This window comes from Lissotriton vulgaris, chromosome 5 (genome assembly GCF_964263255.1).
Source record: "Lissotriton vulgaris chromosome 5, aLisVul1.2, whole genome shotgun sequence".
NCBI lineage: Eukaryota > Metazoa > Chordata > Amphibia > Caudata > Salamandridae > Lissotriton > Lissotriton vulgaris.
Window position 1 is genome coordinate 818,730,450 of NC_141693.1, and position 26,309 is coordinate 818,756,758.

At 47.1% G+C, this 26,309-nt stretch overlaps 1 protein-coding gene across 1 annotated transcript in view; it reads right to left on the reverse strand.

The window, feature by feature from the left end:
* Positions 1–26,309, reverse strand: part of LOC147711641 (E3 ubiquitin-protein ligase TRIM39-like) — a 579,589-nt gene that overhangs the window by 451,705 nt on the left and 101,575 nt on the right. The window contains exons 4-5 of the mRNA XM_086922302.1: positions 22,345–22,365; positions 18,244–18,264 (exon numbers count right to left, since the gene is read on the reverse strand). The gene's annotated coding sequence lies outside the window, so the exon portion shown is untranslated. The remainder of the gene's footprint in view (positions 1–18,243; positions 18,265–22,344; positions 22,366–26,309) is intronic.

The window sequence follows — 26,309 nt, forward strand, 5'->3', positions numbered from 1 at the left end:
ATTGTGAGGGGTCAGGGCACTACCATAACCCGGCGAGAGGGGGCCCCTTCCCCGGTCCACCCAGTGGACAGTGCACCTTGCCCCGCTCCTACAGCTCGCTCCTTGGGAGCGCACACCTAAGCACCGGAACCACAACGCTGTGGTTTGCTGGGGCCGGGTAGCATGACCAAAGCCCGGAACACTAAGCTGAAGAGTCTCAAGGATATTTCCGGGCGCTCACTTTCCAACCCTGACGTGGCGGACCTAGGCCCGGATGCAGAAATGAGCCGGAACCCCCCAGCGTCAGGGGATGAACGCATAATGAAGGCCTTTCTTGAGTCCTTATTTCTCACGCTTAGGGAGGACATCCAATCGGTAAAGACAGAGTTTGCTGCTGAGGCTTAGGAACTGCGTCGCGATGTGGACGGGCTTGGAGAGCGGGTGGCCTCTCTGGAGGAGAGACATGATGCTACGGTCTGAGACCAGACTACGCTACAACAGGAGATGATCAGACTCCAGGTCTAAAATATCGACCTCCAGACACAGCTAGAGGACCTGGAGAACCGCTCTAGGCGGTATAACATCCGGATCCGGGGAGTCAAACTCACGAACGACACGCGGGTTGTCTTCACATTCACCCAGGGCATTTTTCGCTTCATCTTGGGGGAGGCACAGGATTCGGCCGTGGTCCTAGACAGGGCACACAGAGTGGGACTTCCCCGAGCTCCTAACACACCACCGGTGGATATCCTGGTCTGCGTACAGGTTTTCAGTACTAAGGAGGCCATCCTCACCAAGGCCCAGTCCCTCCACCGCATCTCTTATCAGGGACACTCCCCGGTCTTATATCAAGACTTAGCCCTGATGACATTGCAGAGACGTCGCCAATTTCGTCCAGTAAAGGAACATCTGAGACGGCAAGGTATCCAGTATTCATAGGGCCAACCCTTCCGCCTAATTTTTCGGCACGGCGAAAGGCTCCATCAGATTCGCTCTTTCACGGAGGCCTGTCACATCCTGGGCCTGGCTGACCCCCCTGAGGATGACGAAGACCGCAGCACGACATCAAAGCCGGAGACCGTCTCATCGGGATGGCAGCGCCAGGGTAGGCGGCGTCATCAGTGGCAACCACCCAGGTCCGAGATCGTTAAGAGCCAACAAGAGGCCCTGTCTGCAGCAACCCAGGCCCTGGCAGGGGAAGACTTGACCTCTAAATGAATGCCGACCACTCTCGGAACACACTACTCTCCATTTCGGTGGCCTGCGGATGGCAGGAGGGGCGAACTCTAGGTTTGGATCTGTGACAATCACCCCCATGTTACGTAACCGGGCACCCAAGGGTGACGGACTATTTTTGCTTATTGTATTGACTACTCTGTTCCTCGTTGAGAATGGTTTTTGGGGGTTTTCTGTTTTTGGACTACGGGGTTCCCTTTTCCCTTCCCCCCTTGGTTTTCCTCGTTAGGTGGGTCCCCTTTGTCCACATTGCCTTGTTCCTTGCCGCTGCACCTGCCTTAGAGATTGCAATGCCGCTTTATCCCCACTCCATGGAAGTGCATTATCGACCAGGCATTCACCTAGATCCTCACCTCCCAATCCCCTACAATGTCACGCAATATGCTTAAAATCCTGACCCTGAATGTTCGGGGACTGAACAACCCTATCAAGAGGTGGGCCGTCCTTAACTTCCTGACTCAATCGACAGCCGACATATGCCTTTTACAGGAAACTCACTTATTGTACAAAGACCACCACAGGTCGAAGTCTAGAGCCTTCCCCACACAACTCTTCTCCTCACACTCCACTAAAACAGCAGGGGTAGCCACACTTGTTTCCCAGTCTTTCCATGGCAAGGTGATTCAGAAAGAGGCAGAGATCAAAGGGCTTTTACTCACCTAACAATTCCAGGTTCCGGGGACGTCCCTTATTATTGGCTCGGTATACGCCCCGAACAAGGGTCAAGACAAATTATTGCGCAATGCACTCACAGCAGCCACAACGTACTCTGAACAGTGCTTGCTTCTGGGGCAGACTTAAACATTGTATTCGACAACCTCACGACCATTCATGCCAGTGCTCTAGCCTAGTAGGGGCCCTTTCCCGGTCGTGCTTGGGGCGGCTTCAGGACCTGGGTCTAGTAGACATGTGGCGGCAATTCCATACCCAGAGCCGAGCCTTCACTTACTATTCGGGAGCGCACAAGACATACACCAGACTCGACTAATACCTGTGCTCCGCCCCATTGATGTCGTTGGCTACCGATGCGGACATTCTTGCTGCGTCGCTTTCTGACCTTTCCCCAGTCATGGCCTCTTTCCTACTCTCCCACTCACAGCGACCACAGCGACACTGGCAGCTCCGCGATTCCCTCCTACACCAGAACACCATGACAGATCGCATTAAGACAGCTATCTCACACTTTCTCGCTGACAACGCTAACCAGGGCACATCATTAGTGACGCAGTGGCTGGTGCTTAAAGCTGTACTAAGAGGTGAATTCACTGCGATCTCCTCTGACATCAATAAAGAACGGGCCCAAAAACGGGCCGTACTCACGAAACGTGCTGCGGAGTTAAAACAGATGCACCAGCTCACTGGCGCTGCAAGAGCCTGGCGCAAGCTCTGAAAGGAACAGAAGCAGCTAGCTGCCTTAGACCAGGCCTAAGCGGAATACGCGGCCCTACGCCTCCGGCACTCCTATTGTATGGGAGGGGATAGGTGCTGCCGCCTCTTGGCTCATAAGCTACGAGAGGTTCGACAGCGGCAGGAAGTTCAGGCTATACGCCTTCGAGGAGGCGACCTCAGCTCGATGATGTCGCTATAGCAGAGTCCTTCCGCGACTTTTACGCCTCGCTCTATATGGGGTACTCCCTCAATGCTCAACACAGTCTTGAATATCTGGAAACCGCGCAGCTCCCATTCTTGAACCCAGCTCAGGCCGCTGGCATGGATCGGGATATCGGGCTGGAGGAGGTCATCGCTGCTATCTCACGCCTCAAGCTCGGGAAGTCACCTGGCCTGGATGGGTATTCATCGGCCTTCTATAAAACTTTTTGTAGCCAGGTGGCCCCCCTGCTACGTGACCTCTTTAACTCCTTTGCCCAGTCCGGTGCTATCCCAGTGGAAATGCTAGAAGCCTTGATCACATTCATCCCAAAACCTGGGAAGGAAACCACTAGCTGCAGTGCCTACAGGCGGATCTCCCTCTTAAATATCGATTTTAAGGTCTATAGAAGCATCCTCGCGACAAGACTTGGGCCATACATGCTCCGATTGGTGGAACCGGACCGGGTGGGCTTTATCTCCCAACGCCAAACGAGCAACAACACCAAAAGAGTTCCACACCTCATAGAGGTGGCTTCTCTGGCACGAAAAGAGTGCATGCTGCTGGCGATAGATGCAGAGAACGCCTTCAATAGGGTTCACTGGCCCTATTTAGAGCAGGTCCTGCGCCGGTTTGGCCTTGGGGATACCCTGTGTAACCGCATCCCAAATTGCTACTACTTGCCCCAAGCCACAGTGCGGGTTAATGGCCAGACCTCCTCTCGCTTCGGCATAGAGAGAGGCACCCGACAGGGGTGTCCTCTCTCTCCCATTCTCTTTGCGTTATATATGGAGCCCCTTGCGCAGAGAGTTAGGTATCACCCACGCATCACCAGGATCCAGTTCGTAGCGGACACACACAAGATTAGCCCCTACGCAGATGATATTCTGCTGTCTCTTTCTGACCCCACCCAGTCCATGTGAGCACTCTTTGTGGAACTACAGGTCTTCCCGCAGGCCTCAGGCTTCAAGATTAACACTGACAAATCGGTCGCCCTCAATATCTCCTTAGCAGCGCCAACACTGGCCCACTTGCAGGAGGAACACCCGGTCCAGTGGTCCGACACCTTGGTCCCGTACCTGGGTGTTCTTCTAGGACCAACCATACCTGTCACTGTTGTGGCCAATTCCGAATGGCTGCGGACCTCGATTCGTAGGGAGCTGGGTAGATGGAAGCACTACCCCTTCTTGTGGCTGGGAAGGATAGCGGCGGTCAAAATGACGATCCTCCCTCAGATCCTATGCCTCTTTCAGACGCTATCCCTAAGCCCCCCGGCGGGTTGGATCCAGCAAACCCAATCTGAACTGTCGCAGTTCATTTGGCAAGGACGTAAGCCGCAGTTCAAGTGCGCGGTGGCTGTTCTCTCCCTTGAGCAGGGTGGCGTAAGTGTCCCAGATTTGCAGCTCTACTTCAATGCGGGCAAGCTCCGCTACTTAGTGGAATGGCAGCGCCTGGAATCCGAAAAACACTGGTTGTTCCAGGACCAGGCAGTTGCAGGCATGCCACTGCAGGGGATTCCTTTCCTCAGGAAGAAGCATAGACCTCCCACCCTCTATGCTTCCTATATCACAAGCACCATTTTAGAGACTTGGGATCGCACGGCTACCGCCTGTGGGCTAACGTCGTTCCCTTCCCCCTTAACCCCGCTCTTTGACAATCCTGACTTCACGCCGGGACTGGACCCTAAAGCTTTTGCGGGCTGGCGCCCTTCATAGTGTCGATCCTTGGGACACCTATTCGATCTCCGGGGGATCCTATCATTCCCGCAGCTGCGGGTGGATTATGTCATTCCAGAGAAAGGCAGAATGCAATATCTACAACTCAGACACTGGGGCTTCAACCACACATTAGACCGGGTGCGCAGCATTTTCCGACCCCTATGAGAAATAGTTGATCTCTCGCTCATCGGACAGAAAATTAATTTCCGATCTGAACAAGCACCTACTTTCAGCTTCCACTTCCACTTACAACGCTGGGAGGGTGCGTTGGGAGCACGAGCTGGGTAGATCCCTCTCCCATAAAGAATGAAGTGGCATTTATTATAGAACCCGACACTCAGTGTACCATACTGGCCTCACAGAAACCCTTACCAAGGTTGCCACCTATTGGTATAACACACCGGAACGTCTCCATTGTGTCGACCCCCACATTAGTGACCGTTGCTGGAGGGGGTGTGGGGAGTTGGGTACCCTGGAACACCTCTTGTGGAGCTGCTATCGCATCCAACCATACTGTACCACAATTCTCAACAAAATAGACTCCCATCTGGACACGCAGCATCCTCGCTTCCCAGCTTACATAATGCTGGGCTTGCCCAACCCATTGATGTATCCCTCGAAGTCTAGGAGAGGACGCCCGATAGCCATTGGCCTGGGGGCGGCCACTCAGAACATACTAGCACACTGGCGCTCCTTACAACCGCCACCACACTCAGGTTGGCTCCAGAGGCTGTGGAACGTTCTGGGGATGGAGAAGCTATCCCTCTCATTGGCGGGGGGCATTCGAGTTTCCTGAACTGTGGCGCCCCTTCTTGACTTTGCTTACGGCGGAATTCTCGAAGGTGACTTGCCCTCGCTACCTGAGGCTTCTGCGGTTGGCTGACACGCAGATTCCGCCGAGGCGTAAACCCAGGCAAGCACGATGAAAATGGCAGGTTTGGCGCTATTCTCCTTTTTACCCCTTTCTTTCCCTTAGCAATTGTGGACAAGGGGTGGGGAGGAGGAGGGGGGTTGTCGGAGGAGGGTGTTTTGTTTCCTTTTTTACTTTTGGGTTTTTCTTTTTTCCTCCCATGTTGGGAGTTTTCTCTTGTTGACCTGCTCCTAGCATTTACTTTGTAATACGTACCTCGCAGACTGTATGATATCTTATTTGCACTGTCCTTCAGGAGCTGGAGGTCCTGTTTCTTTATAACATGTGGAAACTAATAAAGAGAGTTAAACCATAAAAATCAGAATGGGCTTTTTGGTTTGGGCAGTAATACGTTTGGGGAACACTAGGCACTAGTGGATGGTTCTATGATGTCATCCTGTAGCATTGACCCTACCTTTTCTACTGTGGCCCTCCTGGCTTCAGGTATCCAGATGGGGTGTAACCGAAAGACCAGCTTCCCTTACACTAATATGTTGTGGTCTATAAGGACAGTTCTCCCTGGTTTGCCTGAGAACACACCTCCATGTTTCAGGAGTACCTTATGTAACTCGCCCTGTTGTTTTGTAGAGATTTGTGTGCCAATTTTCAATTCACTTGTTTTTGTGGCTGAACCCTTTGGTGGGAAGTTATTCTCTTATGGTTGGGAATCAGTTAACAACTGCTATCTGGCTTCAGGAGTGTTTGACTCTTTCCATTTCTTCAGACGATTGATGAACTAATAGAATACTTAGGCAAAGCAAAGTTCCTTTTTACCCTAGATCTTAGAAAGTGTACTGACAAATCTCGCTTACCAAAACAGCTCAGGCAAAGTCAGCATTCCCTTCCTCCTCAGACTTGTATCAATACAAAGTGATGCCCTTGGGTGTTTACTAAGTATGATCGCGGAATTTGTGGATTTTCGGCAATTTCGCGATCCGCCAATCTCGCAAAATTGCAGAAAAAAACGCAAATCCGGCCGCGGGCGGATTTTTTTTTTTTGCACATGCCCGAGTTGAAGCTCAAATTCAGTAACGTTTTAATCAGCTCCAAAAATTTGTGAGCACGGTCGAGGCTGGGCAAGTGTGCTTTATCCCCATATTTGCTGTCGAAAATTAGCTGTAATACTTGAGGGAGGTCTTTGAATCCATGAGTTTCTTGAGCGCAACCCCCGTGTAGTTCCTGTGACCAGGAGGCTGCTTTGTCTTCATCTGCTGGCCAGCTTGCTCTCTGACCCTTTATACACAAGAGGCATGTGAACACGCATAGAAGCCCCGCCCGTTTGGCCCCGCCCACCACACACTAGCGGTATGAAACGTCTTCCCGTCCTTTCCCCACTATGATGGACAGCTCACTGAAGGGACCTCAGCGCCTTTTGGCGCTGTAGCAAAGTTACAGGAACACATGGTCACTGGAGACAAATCTTCTGGCCCTTTACGCAGCTGCAGTGTAGGAAAAGCACTATACATTTACCCAACAAGGTAGCACTTACTGATTAGCCAGTAGAAAGTGCTCCAGTTGAGTAGAGGTATTGCACAAAACGGTGGCATCTTCGTGGATAAATATGCAGAGCAGGATTAGTTCTGGCACAAGGCTCCTGTCACAAAAATTAAACTTCAACAGGAAGCACAGATATAAATAAAGCAGGTGCCCGAGTTGAAGCTCAAATTCAGTAACGTTTTAATCAGCCCAAAAAATTAGTGAGCACGGTCGAGGCTGGGCAAGTGTGTTTTATCCCCATATCTGCTGTTGAAAATTAGTTGCAATACTTGAGGGAGGTCTTTGCATCCATGAGTTTCTCTAGCGCAACCCCCGTGTAGTTCCTGTGACCAGGAGGCTGCTTTCTCCTCATCTGCTGCCCTGCTCGCTCTCTGACCCTTTCTACACAAGAGGCATGCGAACATGCATAGAAGCCCCGCCCGTTAGGTCCCGCCCACCACACACTAGCGGTATGAAACGTCTTCCTACCTTTCCCATCTATGATGGACAGCTCACTCAGGGGACCTCAGCGCCTTTTGGCGCTGTGGCAAAGTTATAGGCACACATGGTCACTGGAGACAAATCTTCTGGCCCATTATGCAGCTGCAGTGTAGGAAAAGCGCTATACATTTACCCAACGAGCTAGCACTTACTGATTAGCCAGTAGAAAGTAGAAACAGTACTCTAGTATATAATTTGTGCAAATCCGCGAGTTCGTGAATTACTCAGTGTCTACTGAGCTCCTGCAACCTTCCAGAGGTTGATGGACATTGTCTTCCGACCATATTGAAAGTTTGCAGTTGAATGTTTGGTTGACATATTGATCATTAGTCTGCGCTGGGACTTTCACCTCCTGCACTTGGAATCTGTCTTCTCTGCCCTGAAAGAGGTCAGCCATGTAGTAAACAGGAAAAGGCCATTCTAGCGACTCACTACATCAGGTAATTAGGGTACCGAATCAACGCTAGTATGATTAGGCCACAGGTGGATAAAGTTAAAGCTATCAAAGACTTACCTAGACCCCTCCCGAAATGAAACGTTAAGTTCTTCCTGGACCTGGTACGCTACTGAAGAAGGTTCATTCCCCACTTTTTGGCTATTGCTCACCCGCTTACCGATCTGCTGGAGTATGTACAGCCCTCAGAAATCAGGAACTGGTCAGCTACACATCAACAGAGTTTTGACCATATGAAGGAGGTCTGATGTCATGACCTTGCATTGTTATGTCTCGATTTTAGGAAGCTGGTTGTGGTGCAGACTGATGCATCCGGTTATGGACTGGAGGCTGTTCTCTTTCAGGCTTGTGTGGAGGGCCTGCTTTGCCATGTTGTGTACACACTCATAAACTTCCACCCTGTGAACTCAACTATGCCACTGTAGAGAAGGAATGCCTTGCAATTAAAGACACAGTGGAATCACTGCAATACTATTTGTTGGGACATTCCTTTGTTCTTCATACTGATCATGTCCCCCTTGTATGGTTGGCATGTAGTAAACATTCTAACACTCAGATTCTCAGATGCCTTTTGGAACCTTAACCTATTTCCTTCCAGACTTGTCATCGGGCTGGCTGCTTTCAAACCAATATTGATTTCTTCTCCCACGCCGTCTGCTCTGCATGGCCCGATCGCAATGGTTGGGGAAGCTGTGAAAGGGCCAGCATGTGTGACACAGAGAACTTTTAGATGGCGAAGAGAGTACAGGTGTAGTTAATCAGCTGCACTCAAATGTGTGAGCCAAGGAGGAAAAAAAGAGAAGACGGACAACAAGAAGGAGAGATAGGACGCTGAGTCCATGAGGAAGAGAAGTGATGTCAAGTCGGACTGCTGTGCGTGAGATGCAGGAATATTCTGGAGTCATGACCGAGAAGAGAGAGAGAGCCATACACCCAGCACAACTATGTACCCCAGTTGACCTAAAGGAAGAGGAAGCTGTGGTCCAGACCACTATGGCTCAGGAAATGAACTTTAGCACAAGGTAAGTGTTGTGGTGCATGATGTCTGAGCGGGGGTAGAGTCACTGTGGTTGGGAATAAGTGGTAGCAGAAGAGGGCTATTTGAGGGCAGTAGACCTCTGATCCTGTACACAGGAGTAAGGTGAAGTCAGGGGAGCACCACACACCCTGTACATTAACGGAGGCTTCACTGGTGAATGGTGGTGGGATTATACTGGCAACATTTAATGCTCAGCACCATTTTGTTTCTTCCGGAGGGCCTGCCTTTTCTGACAGGGACTGTACGAAGGGGAAACCACTCTAAAAGTAGCCCTGAGCATGAAGACTATAGAATGGAGTGATGTAAATCCGGACTACCTAAATGACATAAACCCTAAATGTTTGTTTATCACCTCCCTCCTTATAAAAAAACAAACCCTTACAACCGGGCCTATACTGCCAAGTGCTAAATCATTGACGCCTACACTGCTTGAATTGTGATATGTTCAATTAACCTGTTACACACCTCCCTGTGTCCTGCTGTATGCTGCAGGTGACCAGAAAGACGTTACATAACAAGCCTGATATTGCCATGTTAATAAGGGCATGGAAATGCTTATTATTTGACACATAGGCGAAACATCCACACAGTGGAAGGGGGTCTATATAATCAGAAGGCAGGATTGGAAGAAATCTTGGAGCACATCTAGTAGCTGAAAACAGTTCGACAATGGCAGATTTGCACTATGCTCTTACACTTTACAAAATGGGACTATAGTAAGAACAAAGGAAAATTGTAACTCCTAAAGTGGCAAGTTTAAAAGGATAGTTAATTGAGTCATGACATCATACAAACTGTACATGTTACAAAATGTTAACGTTTATGGTTATATGCCTGTTTTATGATACACTAGTTATCTATGCTTAGTTAAACGGATATGAGATTTTTTTTTTTTTATGTTTCATAAACTTTTATTCGATTTCCAGATGTTATTGCAACCATAAAAAGTACAAGGAAAAACATTAAAATTATACAGTGTTAAAAGACGTTTAAGGAGTAAATCGATCATGTTATACACAGGATAGAAAAAGACGAAAAACACATAAGCTCGAAGAACATAGACTGAAATATGAATTACTCATAGTTACGTCGGTATTTGATACAGGCTTTTAAAGAATTAGCTACATATTTCGCTATAAAAGGAGACTTCAGACATTGCAAGGATAAATATGCTGGACGACAGGTTCTTAGGCCAATTAATCTTAGTAAAGGCAGAATCCAAACCTTCCTAGGAAAAGAATAAAATTTACAGAAAAAAAGAATATGTATTGTTGATTGGGGAGAAACATCATCACAGGGACAAGAAATAATAGTAGGGGACCAGTTTTGAACATTTGGAAAGGTTACAAGCCGGAAAAAAGAATTGAAACGGAACCTTGTAAGAAGATACTTTTCATAGTTGTTCAAAAGGAAGGTCAGATATGGCTGAACACCCAAGTGGGTCTGTACAGCAATAATTTGTGAGTTTGTGGGTTTCACCAGTTCTGCCGAGCATCGGAGAGCTCTTAAGTGGGACAAACATAACTTTTTGAGTTCTTTTCTCGATATGTCACTCATGCTCGGAGGGTCATTGAAGAAGTTGGTGCGGTCCATGTCCCGGCAAAAGTTCCTAATGTATACTAGCCAGGGTATTTTTCCCAGTTGTCAAGGGCTGTACAATCTAAAATTAAGGAACGCGTTAAGTGGCACTCCTTTTTAGTCCATATACGGTGCCACAAAAGCATAGGTTGGCTGCGGATGGTGTCCGTGATAAAATCCATGCCTAGTTCAGCTAGCGAGGCATAGGTTGGGGCACTGTGTGGTAAGGCCAGCAGATATTTAGCAAACTCATTCTCAATCGTTTGGAGTGGGCTTATCGGTTCGTAGCCCCAGACCCCTGTACCATACGTTGCGTAATATATTGTGAGTAATTCAGGGGGAGCCGGTTTCCCTAGTTTCCTTGAAAAAGAAACTAGGACTGCCGTGGCTCTCAAGAAGAGCAGTTTTTTGCTTGCCACAGCCTGTCGCCAGCTCAAAGAATCGTCCACCAGAATGCCTAGATAGGGATAGACGCGGGTTCTTTCAAGCTTGGTCTTATCAACAAAGATGGGTTTAGGGCTTTTTATTTTAGGGCCAAGGTGCATTACGAATGTCTTTTTTATGTTAACCTTAAGGCCGAGGGAATCCATATAAGAACAGTACTTATTAAGCTGTACTTGAAGTTGGATCAGCGTCCTAGCGAAGATGACTGAGTCGTCCGCATATAACAGCGTTGGTATGGGGCGATGTTTAATTTGTGGAAGATCCTGGCTCCCTTCTAGCATGGCTGCCTCCAAGCCATTGGTGTACAGGTTGAACAAGAAGGGAGCCAGTACACAGCCCTGTCTAACTCCTTTTGTAATTTGGAAAGGGGGGGTGAGTTCTCCGCTGATCCCGTACCTAACTCTTGCTGTTGCGTCGGAGTACAGTTCGCGCAAAAATGCTATCAGAGCAGTATCGACGCCCATTTCCTCGTGCAGAGCCCAGAGTTTTGAATGCTGTACACAATCGAACGCTGCACTGAGGTCGACATATACAAGAAATAAGTGACCCTTTTTGCGTTCACGTACTTCCCGATCAGAAGAGTGAGATTCAGGGCCTGCTCTACAGTCCCAAGACCCTCCTGGAACCCATATTAGAGGTCGGTTAGGATGTTGTTGGTTTCTGCCCACTCCAGCAGCAGACGTCCCGCTACCTTGCCCAGGGAATCCAGGAGGGAGATGGGTCTATAACAAACCGGATCGTTCCGGTCGCCCTTTTTGAAGATGGGAAGGAGGATGGATGTAGACCAAGAGTCAATAAGGCCCGAAGTTGTTACCGCGGTCAGGACCTGGGTGAGAAGTGGAGACCAAAGCTCGATGTTATGAGTGAAAATATCCACCGGCACCCCATCTGGACCGGGAGCCTTGCCTGGTTTTGACATTTTTAGGGCCATGATCACCTCTCCGTGCTCAAACCGGATGTTTAATGGGAAGATCTTTGGGTCCACTGCAGGAATAGTGGTAGAGCTTCCCTCTGTTGATTTAGTTAGGGATCCACCAAAGATTCTTGAATAGTGGGCGACCCATTCTTCTGCTGTTACTGGGACGTCAAGATGTTGAGGTGACGACGAGTTTGACAAAAAGGGAGATTTTACAACACGCCAGAAATGTCCACTATCCCTTGTTCGACAGCTGTCATGAAGTTGTAACCACAGATTAGCTTTAATATTTTTAGTTCGGTTTACCCTTTCGGCCTTATAGAGTTTTCTTAGTTTTGCTATCTCTTGGGGGTCCCTCGGGTAATCTTGAGAGCTGCCTTGAGATTTGAAAGTGCTTTCCGACACCCGGAGTTAAACCAGCCCTCGGCCGATGGTTTCCGGGCAGTAGTGCGAGTTAGTTCCTCTTTTATTGTTCCCAGAATCCTGCCAAAACTGGCCAGCACTGTTTGGGGCGATGAACTGGGGTCTAAACAATCATTAACAGAACGGATGGCTTTTTTGAGGACTTTCTCTGTTACTGCGTCAGGATCTATTTTGGCCCATTTCACTGAGAACCTGTTCAATTTGTCCATTTTTAACAATTCTTGCGTTAGCAGGCTTCTGACATTTGTGTGAAGTGATACTGATTTTAATTGTATTAAGATTCTATTAGGGAAATGATCGCTGCAACTGTCTGTACCTGTGGAAAATTTTGCCAATTGTCTCCTTACGTTCTGTGAGCAAAGAATAAAGTCGATTGTGCTAGACAAACCCCTACCATGAAATGTTGTGGAGAAGTCAACTTGTGGGTGGACCAACTGGTTTGCGTAGTCCAGCTCTAGTGTGAAAAGGCTCTCGTTCAGAGAGTTCCCGTTGGTGCTATGTACGAAGTGGGCCAGAGGGAAGTCGGTCTCGTCAGTCAGTCCACAGTTCCCATTTCTATAGTTAGAGCATAATGGGATGTTGAAGTCTCCTCCCCAAATGATATAAAGAGGGAGAGACGATGGCTTGTTCAGCTGTGACATTAAGCAAGTGGTGATTTCATTTATTATCTGCTCACAATCAGTGGGTGAAAGATTGTTATATAGGTTTACCAGAAGGTAGACGAATCTATTGTCGACATGGATACTTAAAATTTTGTAACAAACCTCTTCTTTTAAGCTGGTAATTGTTGTAAGGGGAAGGATGTTTGTTACGTAAACTGTTAGACCACCCTTAGGTCTTCCGAACAAACCCTGTGTTGCTGGAATAAAGAAAATGTTATAGCCCACCAGATGGACGGGGACCGTTAGCCAAGTCCCCTGGAGGCAGAGGATGTGGTTCTCATTGATCATATCCGCCCACGATTGTAGGTTGATCTTGGTACGAAGACCAGCAATGTTCCAATATAGGACGAATAGGGTCATCACGTTAGATGGAAGGGAGTCATGTGCTTGACTATGTGGGATGACTGTAGTTGCGTTATCAATCCTAGTTAGTTGGAGAGGGCTGATCCGAATCTCAGTTTAAGAGGGAGATTTGGATCCCTCGGTCAAGGGGGGCATTTGGCTAGGAGAAATTTCAGAGTCCTCCACAACGTGACCTGTGGGGACAGAAGGACGAGGTAAGGATAAGGGGGATTGGACACAGGTAAGAGGCGAGAGTGACAGATTGGTGTTTATCGGTGAATTTGCCGAAACTCTCATTGTAGTCGGTAGAGGACTGAATGTCCTCTGGAGCTGATTACTGCACTGTGGAATGGCTAGCGGTCAGTCGACCATTTCCAGACAGTCATATCTGTTTCTAGTTGGAAAACCTTGCCACCGCACCAAAGGAACCTGTTCTCTGCTGGAAAACCAAGGCCGGGGTTGCCATTCTCTACTGCTATTTCTCTGGGTAAGCCAAGAACCCTCATAGTCCCAGGGCCTCTCTAGGGGATGCTCCCAATTTGGAGCCATTGGGTATTGGTTGTTATATTTCGGGGGGTAAAAGAAGGAAAGACGATAAGCGTCCATCCCCCCGCTCTTGGCTAGAACTGGCCGTGAACAGATATGGTCGACAGTAGCCGGATCTTCGCAGTTGACTATAATACAATCTCCCTGTATGCTTTTAGGTAGTGGGCCTATCCATGAAACTCTACGTACAGTGGATATTCTGCTGGTATATACAGATTGTGTTGGCCTGTTAATGTTAAGCCACTGTAGAACCTTATTTTGAAGGGACCAAAATGGTTCCTTTGTAGTTTCCGGAAGCTCTGGGACCCCCGTGAGAATGAAGGTAAAGGGGGACGCTTCTCGTGGAAGATGAATCGGGCGTCTGAACTTAAACCCCTTTTTCCCGTCACCTGGTACATTTAACGTGGGGTGCCGGGGTATTAAAGGTGGAATTGGTCTCTGGGTTTGTGGCTGGACGGGACCCTTATCAGAAGTAGGCTGAGTTGGGACGGATTGTGGGGGTGCTAACTGGGTAGGAATGGTAGTCGAGGCCGCATCTGTTGTCCCACTTCCAGGAGTTGGGGTTGGGGGAACAGGGGTGAAAGGCCTCTTGGCATTTGATTGAGTGGTTTGAGGTATTGTCGTCTTTGAAGGTTTGGGTTCACAGACTTTTTGGCCGCCTTGAACGCTGGAGCTTGTGGAATTTCCCTTACTAGCCCCTATATTCGATTGAGCCATGCTGTGATGACTAGATGGTTTTTCAGTCAATTTTGCAAGTTGTTTTTCGATAGTCATTATGCTGCGTTCTAGGGTTGAAGATGGTGTTTTAGGATTGCCCTGAAGCTTGCCAAAAGCTGGGTGTTTGTACTACATAGGCTGCAGGGCTCCCCCGCGTTAGCTGTAGGTGGAAAAATTAAATTAACAGGTAGATCTGTTAGATTGATAGATTGAATGGACGGGTCATTTGAAATACCCTGCGTGGTTTGGGAATTAGGTCTTTCTTTGTTAGTTGTGGCAGCTTTGGTGTTTCTTGAATTATCTTTTTTCTTATCTTTTTTTTGCTTATCTTTTTTTCTGCTTAGGGACAGCTCCCTCCTTTAACCCCGTATGCTGAGAGCCTTACTTGGGTCCTGAGACTGTAGTAGCTGGAGGTCAGGTGTGTTTTCTAGATTACCTAGGGTGTCTGAGTCTAGTGAGAGATTCGAGACAGAAAGATCGATAGATTTCGGAATTGAATGGATTTCTGCTAGAACATTTGGCTGTAGTTGCAATGATTGTATTAGTACTGGTGATTGTATTAGCACTGGTATATCTAAAGACGATTTGGGCGGAGATTGGGCTAAGGCTAAGGGGCCCAGTGACGACCTTCTGGCGATAGCGAGGTCTTGCGACACCCTTCGCTCTAGAAGGGATATGTTTTGATTGATGACTTCATTAGTCCTCGAAATAAAATGGTCAATAGGGCCAGTGGGCAAAGCGTTGGTCATAGCTGTCTTACTTCTAGTTCCCCGGGTCATGATGGATAGATCTAGGAGTCTTCCTAGTGGGTTACGTTGGGTCTACTGGCTGTAACAACAGATGACTAAATGAGAGTACCTGGTTCGTCGAGAAATGTGAAGCTTGATAGAAGAGCCACGGGGAATGGCCCAGCCCAGCCTGGAACAGGCTAGAACGGGCTAAAACTGGCCTGATTTTGGCCCGGGCTTCGCCAGCGTCCCGCGAGACGGGTCTGATGCGGTTTTAAGGCGCCGCCTGGCGCTCCCAGGTGACACGGACCCCAGCAAGGGCTTCTGGGGGATGTAGTTCGCCCCTCGCCGGTCTCCTCTTGGCGGCCCCGCTCTAGCTAGATTCAGAGCAGCCGGGCAGCGGGAGACAGGCGGGCGGGTCCGTGGCAGCAATCAGGGGTCCGGAGAGGTCCGCAGTAGACTCGGGGCAAAACAGAGCAATGGTGGCAAGGGCAGCAAAAGTTCCCCCACTCGATGGGGCTGATGCGGTTTTAAGGCGCCGCCTGACGCTCCCAGGTGACACGGACCCCAGCAAGGGCTTCTGGGGGATGTAGTTCGCCCCTCGCCGGTCTCTTCTCGGCGGCCCCGCTCTAGCTAGATTCAGAGCAGCCGGGCAGTGGGAGACAGGCGGGCGGGTCCGTGGCAGCAATCAGGGGTCCGGAGAGGTCCGCAGTAGACTCGGGGCAAAACAGAGCACCGGCGGCAAGGGCAGCAAAAGTCAAGTTATGTATCCCAATGCATTTCGGGCTATCCTTCAGCCCTTCATCAGGGAACATCTCTGCTACAAAGTCACCAAAACCAATAGTTGTCAGAGTTACAACCACATAGTAGATGGAGTCCAACGCCGTCCAGTCTTCAATGTGCTTGAAGATGAATGCCGGAATGGTCACAAACAGCACACAGCCGGCCAAGATGAAGAGGATGGTGGAAATCACCCGGATCTTGGTCTGGCTCACCTACTTCTTCCGTATTGCTAATAATGCTCCCCCATAATGATGCACTCTGCTCAAACTGAGAGCCTTAAAACGCCGAGTTCACAGAATGAAAGTAACGGCCGGCGGGAAGGCGATGCTTTCAAAATGCAGGTCATCAATATGAGATTTAAGAATTGTATGAGTGTGTAATGGTTTTTATTGACCAAAAGCCTAAATAAATTAAACAAACAATAGAGCAAATCTAGTGAGGTCAATACTTCTCAATGATGTAAAGACGGGAGAGGAAAGTAATGTAACATTGGTACCATATCATTCTTAGTATGAAATCAATCAAGAGAAGAGAGAATCTGTATTGTAGTCCTCTAGCTGTCGTAATCCATTCTTTCAATACAGTACTCTAGTCAGCATCTGTTAATGTCTCTCTATACAATATTCCAGAATCAGAGCATCTAGCAATAAAAGGATTTCAAAATTTGAGTGCTTTAGGCAAGAAGCCACTAGGTTTCCTGATTATGATGCCACAAAAACTATGTCCATGCATGAACTGACATAGAAGAACAACTGTGTACAGTGACAGTAAAATACCAATTGAATAGATTATAAATAGGTTGTGGGGGGTTAGGTTTAAACCTATAATAACTGATAAAACCCCACTGAAAGAAAAATAGCCCTCACCGGTGAAAAGATATAAACACTGAAAAAACACCTGCACAACCGCAAACTAAATGCCATTCAAAGAAAGGAAAAAGAAAGTGAAAGAGTCATTTTGTTCTTACTGAAGGGGTCAATAAAGTGTAACTTTGTTATACAAGCTAGCAGTAAGAAAGACTGGCTAACATTATTCTGCTTGAGTTTTGTTCTTTAGGGATGCCACTAGAATATTGTTTCTTCTTCCTTTTACTTTTTTCAGTTTTATGGCCTTTGGTCTAAAGATGCAAGGTTTAGTTTCACGTTTTAGGTTTAGTTTAATTATTTTATAAACTGTAGAGAATCAGGACATATCAAACTCACATTTGATATTTTGGCTGCATTTGATTCTTTCACTGATCGGTAAAATGGCTAGTTTCATAAAAATCTTTCCTAATATGTGTCATCACATTTACCCACAGAGAATGGGTAAAAACCCTTAATACATCAGACCATAGTTTCTAGTGTGTCAGTATTGATAGTAGGTGAATTGCCAACACCTCAGGCTTTAAACGTTAAATGCAAGGTATAGTGACAAATATATATATATCACCAAGCATCTGGGATAGTGGTGAAATCGTGACACCAGACTTTTGGAAAACATGGAATGCAGTGTCACTTGTTATGCTCTGCAAAAAAGGTTATTTCCAAGTTCAACAAAGATTGGAGTGATATTGTTTGTATTTGTAGTGATTCAGCTACGTATATAAAAATTTGTGTGATGACCTGTTAAAATTGATACCCAAGCTGAAGTGATTCCCTGTAGGAGATCCTTGCCACTTGTTAGATGGTATGCTGAAAGCATCTTTACAATCTTCTGAGTTAATGAGGGATGCTATTGACTTTTTAGTCCATTCTGGTGTACTGTTTTCTTATGCCCAGGAACTAAAATGCAAATATTTATCATTTTGTGCTTTATGTGGCATCAAAGAAAGAGTCATCCCAACAGGGAAGGAAAGCACGAGCGCACATGACCAAAGACTCACTGAAGAAGTATTGAATGGTGTACTACAATAAGATTAATTTGCAAAAATCTCTTTGGACCTCATATACACTATACATACACTGTCTATATACCATGTTCTTTCAGTGCAGAAAGCAAGCAATGATAAAAGCAAAACGTTCCATAAACACCGGAAAAACACTTTTTCTTTTGTTTTTAGTGGAGTGAAAATGTGTAACCACTGATAACAACTGTTTTTTAAGATATTGAAAACACTGAAAAAACCCCACCAGAATTAACCAAAAATAGAAACTGAAAACAGGACAGCCTAATTATAAAGCATCCAATGCCTCTATGTTAATAGAAAGAGCATCCCACTCACCTTTTTCTTGTTGGAGATTCTCTGTGTACACAAAAACAAATTAATAAGAGCTCACTAGAATTTGTTTTTACATAAGATCCATTTAGTATTGCTCAATTTATAAACTTAACTCTTTCTTTAAATAAATCCCTTATCAGAGAAAATATAGAGAACACTCAATTAATATTGTTAGCAGGATGTGTAAAATATTTCATCATCAAGCACTTTATTCAATAATTTCAACACTAAAAGTACATAAATATATACTAAATATATACAGTACATATGGAAATCTAAAGCCAGACAAACTCGATTCAGAACACGGCGCTGTGTCATGCCATTACAAAATTTCAATAATTGATGGAAGTGTACCTTTAAAATGTAATAAATCAAACTGTCAAAATCCCCATAAGAACTTGTCAAGAAGTACTTTATAATTAGTTACAACGGGCATTTAAAAAGATATATAGTTAAAATACAACAAATAAAGGACACCAAAGGTAAGCATCATATAACAAATACATAGGTACTGGAAGACTGAGACAAAGAGAGGGCATAATGCGTTAGCTAGTCTTGTCAATCACTCCACTGCCCTGCACCTGATGAACCACCTCCAAGGAAGGTACTGTACGGAGGTGCCATCTGGCAAGGTCTTGTTGGTGGCATCCAAATTGCTTATATGAAGGGATGATCCATGTTTTTCTTGGGCAGGTATGAGCACAGAAGAAAATAACGTGCCCTAGTGATTCCTCTGACTTTTGGCAAACTGGACATACAGTGCTTATTGGAGGCAAACGGTTCCACTTTGTTAGTAAAAACATTAATGGTAAAGTGCCATAGAGGAATTTAAGGAAAAAGAACTTTGCAGCTAATTTGTTAATAGAATGCAAGAAGGGTTCAAATTGAAAATCAAGTTTAAAATTGAAAAAAGGGAAGTAAACGACTCTTCAGCTACATTCCGAATTCAATGGAATATACATGGTCTCATAATGCATACTTAAGTGTAGTGTTGGATAGATAGGTTGTTGATGCTGAGGCGGACCAATAGTACCCTAAACTGACTTGTACTAGCAGGTTTTGGATGTAAGATAACCACTTAATTTTACCTCAACGGTCCAGTGATACCATGTCCTTAAAGACTCAGGGAGAGGAGTTGGCCTAACGGCTAGGGTGATCGACCCCGAATCTGGGGGACCGGGTTCGAGTGTCGGTAATGATGCTGAACATCCTGTGATTCTGGGCAAATCACCTAATCTCCCCGTGCCTAACAAAAAGGAATCTGTCCTCATGTAATGCAACTGGTGCTGTGTAAAGGGCTCTGATACCCGATTCGGGTCAAGATCGTGCTATATAAAATTCTGTTAAAAAAAAAAAACTCAACGATGGTTGTACAGGTCTGCAGAGTGTTTCAACCTTCTCTAATAAAGTAACAACCTCAATTGGCCCTCATGTGTCATTGAATTGAGACCAATATCTTCTCTTAGTGGCATTAGCAGAGTATTATTAGCGAGTTCAGGCAGTGCTCTCAAGAATGTATTCTCTGCTACTGCACGCTTAGTCAGATTTGAAGCAGCACATACTTCGGCCCCACACAGAGCACTGTCCTCTGCTTTAGCTCTGCACACCTAGGGCTCCATTACGATATCGGGCGGATCGCCACCGCCATGGTGGCAGTGGCGATCCGCCCGACAGAAATGCCCGCCCGCCACCTTTTTCCCCCCGCCACATTAAAATAGCAGGGGGTGACCGCAATGGAGGGAAACACCGCCCGCCACTTTTCCACCCCGGTCGCCTTGCGGCTGGGGCGGAAAAGCAATAATATGGTGGCGGTGTCTAATAGACACCGCCAGACATATTATGATGAGTGGTGTGCAGTGCCTTTCCGCGGCGGCGATGCCGCCACGGAAATGCATGCGGTCTTCCCTCTGGGGGCCCCCTGCGGCCCCCCAGAGTGAAGTACAGGTGGAGGGAGCACGTGGGGGGGGTACCTGTGGTACCCCGTTTCATTGTCATTTGCAAAGCGGCAGGCACCGCGGGGTGCCTGCCGCTTTGCATATGACAATGTTAAAGTGCATTTTTTCTTATCTTTTTTTTGCTTATCTTTTTTTCTGCTTAGGGACAGCTCCCTCCTTTACCCCCGTATGCTGAGAGCCTGTACTTGGGTCCTGAGACTGTAGTAGCTGGAGGTCAGGTGTGTTTTCTAGATTACCTAGGGTGTCTGAGTCTAGTGAGAGATTCGAGACAGAAAGATCGATAGATTTCGGAATTGAATGGATTTCTGCTAGAACATTTGGCTGTAGTTGCAATGATTGTATTAGTACTGGTGATTGTATTAGCACTGGTATATCTAAAGACAATTTGGGCGGAGATTGGGCTAAGGCTAAGGGGCCCAGTGACGACCTTCTGGCGATAGCGAGGTCTTGCGACACCCTTCGCTCTAGAAGGGATATGCTTTGATTGATGACTTCGTTAGTCCTCGAAATAAAATGGTCAATAGGGCCAGTGGGCAAAGCGTTGGTCATAGCTGTCTTACTTCTAGTTCCCCGGGTCATGATGGATAGATCTAGGAGTCTTCCTAGTGGGTTACATTGGGTCTACTGGCTGTAACAACAGATGACTAAATGAGAGTACCTGGTTCGTCGAGAAATGTGAAGCTTGATAGAAGAGCCACGGGGAATGGCCCAGCCCAGCCTGGAACAGGCTAGAACGGGCTAAAACTGGCCTGATTTTGGCCCGGGCTTCGCCAGCGTCCCTCGAGACGGGTCTGATGCGGTTTTAAGGCGCCGCCTGGCGCTCCCAGGTGACACGGACCCCAGCAAGGGCTTCTGGGGGATGTAGTTCGCCCCTCGCCGGTCTGCTCTTGGCGGCCCCGCTCTAGCTAGATTCAGAGCAGCCGGGCAGCGGGAGACAGGCGGGCGGGTCCGTGGCAGCAATCAGGGGTCCGGAGAGGTCCGCAGTAGACTCGGGGCAAAACAGAGCAATGGTGGCAAGGGCAGCAAAAGTTCCCCCACTCGATGGGGCTGATGCGGTTTTAAGGCGCCGCCTGACGCTCCCAGGTGACACGGACCCCAGCAAGGGCTTCTGGGGGATGTAGTTCGCCCCTCGCCGGTCTCTTCTCGGCGGCCCCGCTCTAGCTAGATTCAGAGCAGCCGGGCAGTGGGAGACAGGCGGGCGGGTCCGTGGCAGCAATCAGGGGTCCGGAGAGGTCCGCAGTAGACTCGGGGCAAAACAGAGCACCGGCGGCAAGGGCAGCAAAAGTCAAGTTATGTATCCCAATGCATTTCGGGCTATCCTTCAGCCCTTCATCAGGGAACATCTCTGCTACAAAGTCACCAAAACCAATAGTTGTCAGAGTTACAACCACATAGTAGATGGAGTCCAACGCCGTCCAGTCTTCAATGTGCTTGAAGATGAATGCCGGAATGGTCACAAACAGCACACAGCCGGCCAAGATGAAGAGGATGGTGGAAATCACCCGGATCTTGGTCTGGCTCACCTACTTCTTCCGTATTGCTAATAATGCTCCCCCATAATGATGCACTCTGCTCAAACTGAGAGCCTTAAAACGCCGAGTTCACAGAATGAAAGTAACGGCCGGCGGGAAGGCGATGCTTTCAAAATGCAGGTCATCAATATGAGATTTAAGAATTGTATGAGTGTGTAATGGTTTTTATTGACCAAAAGCCTAAATAAATTAAACAAACAATAGAGCAAATCTAGTGAGGTCAATACTTCTCAATGATGTAAAGACGGGAGAGGAAAGTAATGTAACATTGGTACCATATCATTCTTAGTATGAAATCAATCAAGAGAAGAGAGAATCTGTATTGTAGTCCTCTAGCTGTCGTTATCCATTCTTTCAATACAGTACTCTAGTCAGCATCTGTTAATGTCTCTCTATACAATATTCCAGAATCAGAGCATCTAGCAATAAAAGGATTTCAAAATTTGAGTGCTTTAGGCAAGAAGCCACTAGGTTTCCTGATTATGATGCCACAAAAACCATGTCCATGCATGAACTGACATAGAAGAACAACTGTGTACAGTGACAGTAAAATACCAATTGAATAGAATATAAAGCATCCAATGCCTCTATGTTAATAGAAAGAGCATCCCACTCACCTTTTTCTTGTTGGAGATTCTCTGTGTACACAAAAACAAATTAATAAGAGCTCACTAGAATTTGTTTTTACATAAGATCCATTTAGTATTGCTCAATTTATAAACTTAACTCTTTCTTTAAATAAATCCCTTATCAGAGAAAATATAGAGAACACTCAATTAATATTGTTACCAGGATGTGTAAAATATTTCATCATCAAGCACTTTATTCAATAATTTCAACACTAAAAGTACATAAATATATACTAAATATATACAGTACATATGGAAATCTAAAGCCAGACAAACTCGATTCAGAACACGGCGCTGTGTCATGCCATTACAAAATTTCAATAATTGATGGAAGTGTACCTTTAAAATGTAATAAATCAAACTGTCAAAATCCCCATAAGAACTTGTCAAGAAATACTTTATAATTAGTTACAACGGGCATTTAAAAAGATATATAGTTAAAATACAACAAATAAAGGACACCAAAGGTAAGCATCATATAACAAATACATAGGTACTGGAAGACTGAGACAAAGAGAGGGCATAATGCGTTAGCTAGTCTTGCCAATCACTCCACCGCCCTGCACCTGATGAACCATCTCCAAGGAAGGTACTGTACGGAGGTGCCATCTGGCAAGGTCTTGTTGGTGGCATCCAAATTGCTTATATGAAGGGATGATCCATGTTTTTCTTGGGCAGGTATGAGCACAGAAGAAAATAACGTGCCCTAGTGATTCCTCTGACTTTTGGCAAACTGGACATACAGTGCTTATTGGAGGCAAACGGTTCCACTTTGTTAGTAAAAACATTAATGGTAAAGTGCCATAGAGGAATTTAAGGAAAAAGAACTTTGCAGCTAATTTGTTAATAGAATGCAAGAAGGGTTCAAATTGAAAATCAAGTTTAAAATTGAAAAAAGGGAAGTAAACGACTCTTCAGCTACATTCCGAATTCAATGGAATATACATGGTCTCATAATGCATACTTAAGTGTAGTGTTGGATAGATAGGTTGTTGATGCTGAGGCGGACCAATAGTACCCTAAACTGACTTGTACTAGCAGGTTTTGGATGTAAGATAACCACTTAATTTTACCTCAACGGTCCAGTGATACCATGTCCTTAAAGACTCAGGGAGAGGAGTTGGCCTAACGGCTAGGGTGATCGACCCCGAATCTGGGGGACCGGGTTCGAGTCTCGGTAATGATGCTGAACATCCTGTGATTCTGGGCAAATCACCTAATCTCCCCGTGCCTAACAAAAAGGAATCTGTCCTCATGTAATGCAACTGGTGCTGTGTAAAGGGCTCTGATACCCGATTCGGGTCAAGTTCGTGCTATATAAAATTCTGTTAAAAAAAAAAACTCAACGATGGTTGTACAGGTCTGCAGAGTGTTTCAACCTTCTCTAATAAAGTAACAACCTCAATTGGCCCTCATGTGTCATTGAATTGAGACCAATATCTTCTCTTAGTGGCATTAGCAGAGTATTATTAGCGAGTTCAGGCAGTGCTCTCAAGAATGTATTCTCTGCTACTGCACGCTTAGTCAGATTTGAAGCAGCACATACTTCGGCCCCACACAGAGCACTGTCCTCTGCTTTAGCTCTGCACACCTAGGGCTCCATTACGATATCGGGCGGATCGCCACCGCCATGGTGGCAGTGGCGATCCGCCCGACAGAAATGCCCGCCCGCCACCCTTTTCCCCCCGCCACATTAAAATGGCAGGGGGTGACCGCAATGGAGGGAAACACCGCCCGCCACTTTTCCACCCCGGTCGCCTTGGGGCTGGGGCGGAAAAGCAATAATATGGTGGCGGTGTCTAATAGACACCGCCAGACATATTATGATGAGTGGTGTGCAGTGCCTTTCCGTGGCGGCGATGCCGCCACGGAAATGCATGCGGTCTTCCCTCTGGGGGCCCCCTGCGGCCCCCCAGAGTGAAGTACAGGTGGAGGGAGCACGTGGGGGGGGTACCTGTGGTACCCCGTTTCATTGTCATTTGCAAAGCGGCAGGCACCGCGGGGTGCCTGCCGCTTTGCATATGACAATGTTAAAGTGCATTTTTTCTTATCTTTTTTTTGCTTATCTTTTTTTCTGCTTAGGGACAGCTCCCTCCTTTACCCCCGTATGCTGAGAGCCTGTACTTGGGTCCTGAGACTGTAGTAGCTGGAGGTCAGGTGTGTTTTCTAGATTACCTAGGGTGTCTGAGTCTAGTGAGAGATTCGAGACAGAAAGATCGATAGATTTCGGAATTGAATGGATTTCTGCTAGAACATTTGGCTGTAGTTGCAATGATTGTATTAGTACTGGTGATTGTATTAGCACTGGTATATCTAAAGACGATTTGGGCGGAGATTGGGCTAAGGCTAAGGGGCCCAGTGGCGACCTTCTGGCGATAGCGAGGTCTTGCGACACCCTTCGCTCTAGAAGGGATATGCTTTGATTGATGACTTCGTTAGTCCTCGAAATAAAATGGTCAATAGGGCCAGTGGGCAAAGCGTTGGTCATAGCTGTCTTACTTCTAGTTCCCCGGGTCATGATGGATAGATCTAGGAGTCTTCCTAGTGGGTTACGTTGGGTCTACTGGCTGTAACAACAGATGACTAAATGAGAGTACCTGGTTCGTCGAGAAATGTGAAGCTTGATAAAAGAGCCACGGGGAATGGCCCAGCCCAGCCTGGAACAGGCTAGAACGGGCTAAAACTGGCCTGATTTTGGCCCGGGCTTCGCCCAGCGTCCCGCGAGATGGGTCTGATGCGGTTTTAAGGCGCCGCCTGGCGCTCCCAGGTGACACGGACCCCAGCAAGGGCTTCTGGGGGATGTAGTTCGCCCCTCGCCGGTCTCCTCTTGGCGGCCCCGCTCTAGCTAGATTCAGAGCAGCCGGGCAGCGGGAGACAGGCGGTCGGGTCCGTGGCAGCAATCAGGGGTCCGGAGAGGTCCGCAGTAGACTCGGGGCAAAACAGAGCAATGGTGGCAAGGGCAGCAAAAGTTCCCCCACTCGATGGGGCTGATGCGGTTTTAAGGCGCCGCCTGACGCTCCCAGGTGACACGGACCCCAGCAAGCGCTTCTGGGGGATGTAGTTCGCCCCTCGCCGGTCTCCTCTTGGCAGCCCCGCTCTAGCTAGATTCAGAGCAGCCAGGCAGTGGGAGACAGGCGGGCGGGTCCGTGGCAGCAATCAGGGGTCCGGAGAGGTCCGCAGTAGACTCGGGGCAAAACAGAGCAACGGCGGCAAGGGCAGCAAAAGTCAAGTTATGTATCCCAATGCATTTCGGGCTATCCTTCAGCCCTTCATCAGGGAACAACTCTGCTACAAAGTCACCAAAACCAATAGTTGTCAGAGTTACAACCAGATAGTAGATGGAGTCCAACGCCGTCCAGTCTTCAATGTGCTTGAAGATGAATGCCGGAATGGTCACAAACAGCACACAGCCGGCCAAGATGAAGAGGATGGTGGAAATCACCCGGATCTTGGTCTGGCTCACCTACTTCTTCCGTATTGCTAATAATGCTCCCCCATAATGAGGCACTCTGCTCAAACTGAGAGCCTTAAAACGCCGAGTTCACAGAATGAAAGTAACGGCCGGCGGGAAGGCAATGCTTTCAAAATGCAGGTCATCAATATGAGATTTAAGAATTGTATGAGTGTGTAATGGTTTTTATTGACCAAAAGCCTAAATAAATTAAACAAACAATAGAGCAAATCTAGTGAGGTCAATACTTCTCAATGATGTAAAGACGGGAGAGGAAAGTAATGTAACATTGGTACCATATCATTCTTAGTATGAAATCAATCAAGAGAAGAGAGAATCTGTATTGTAGTCCTCTAGCTGTCGTAATCCATTCTTTCAATACAGTACTCTAGTCAGCATCTGTTAATGTCTCTCTATACAATATTCCAGAATCAGAGCATCTAGCAATAAAAGGATTTCAAAATTTGAGTGCTTTAGGCAAGAAGCCACTAGGTTTCCTGAT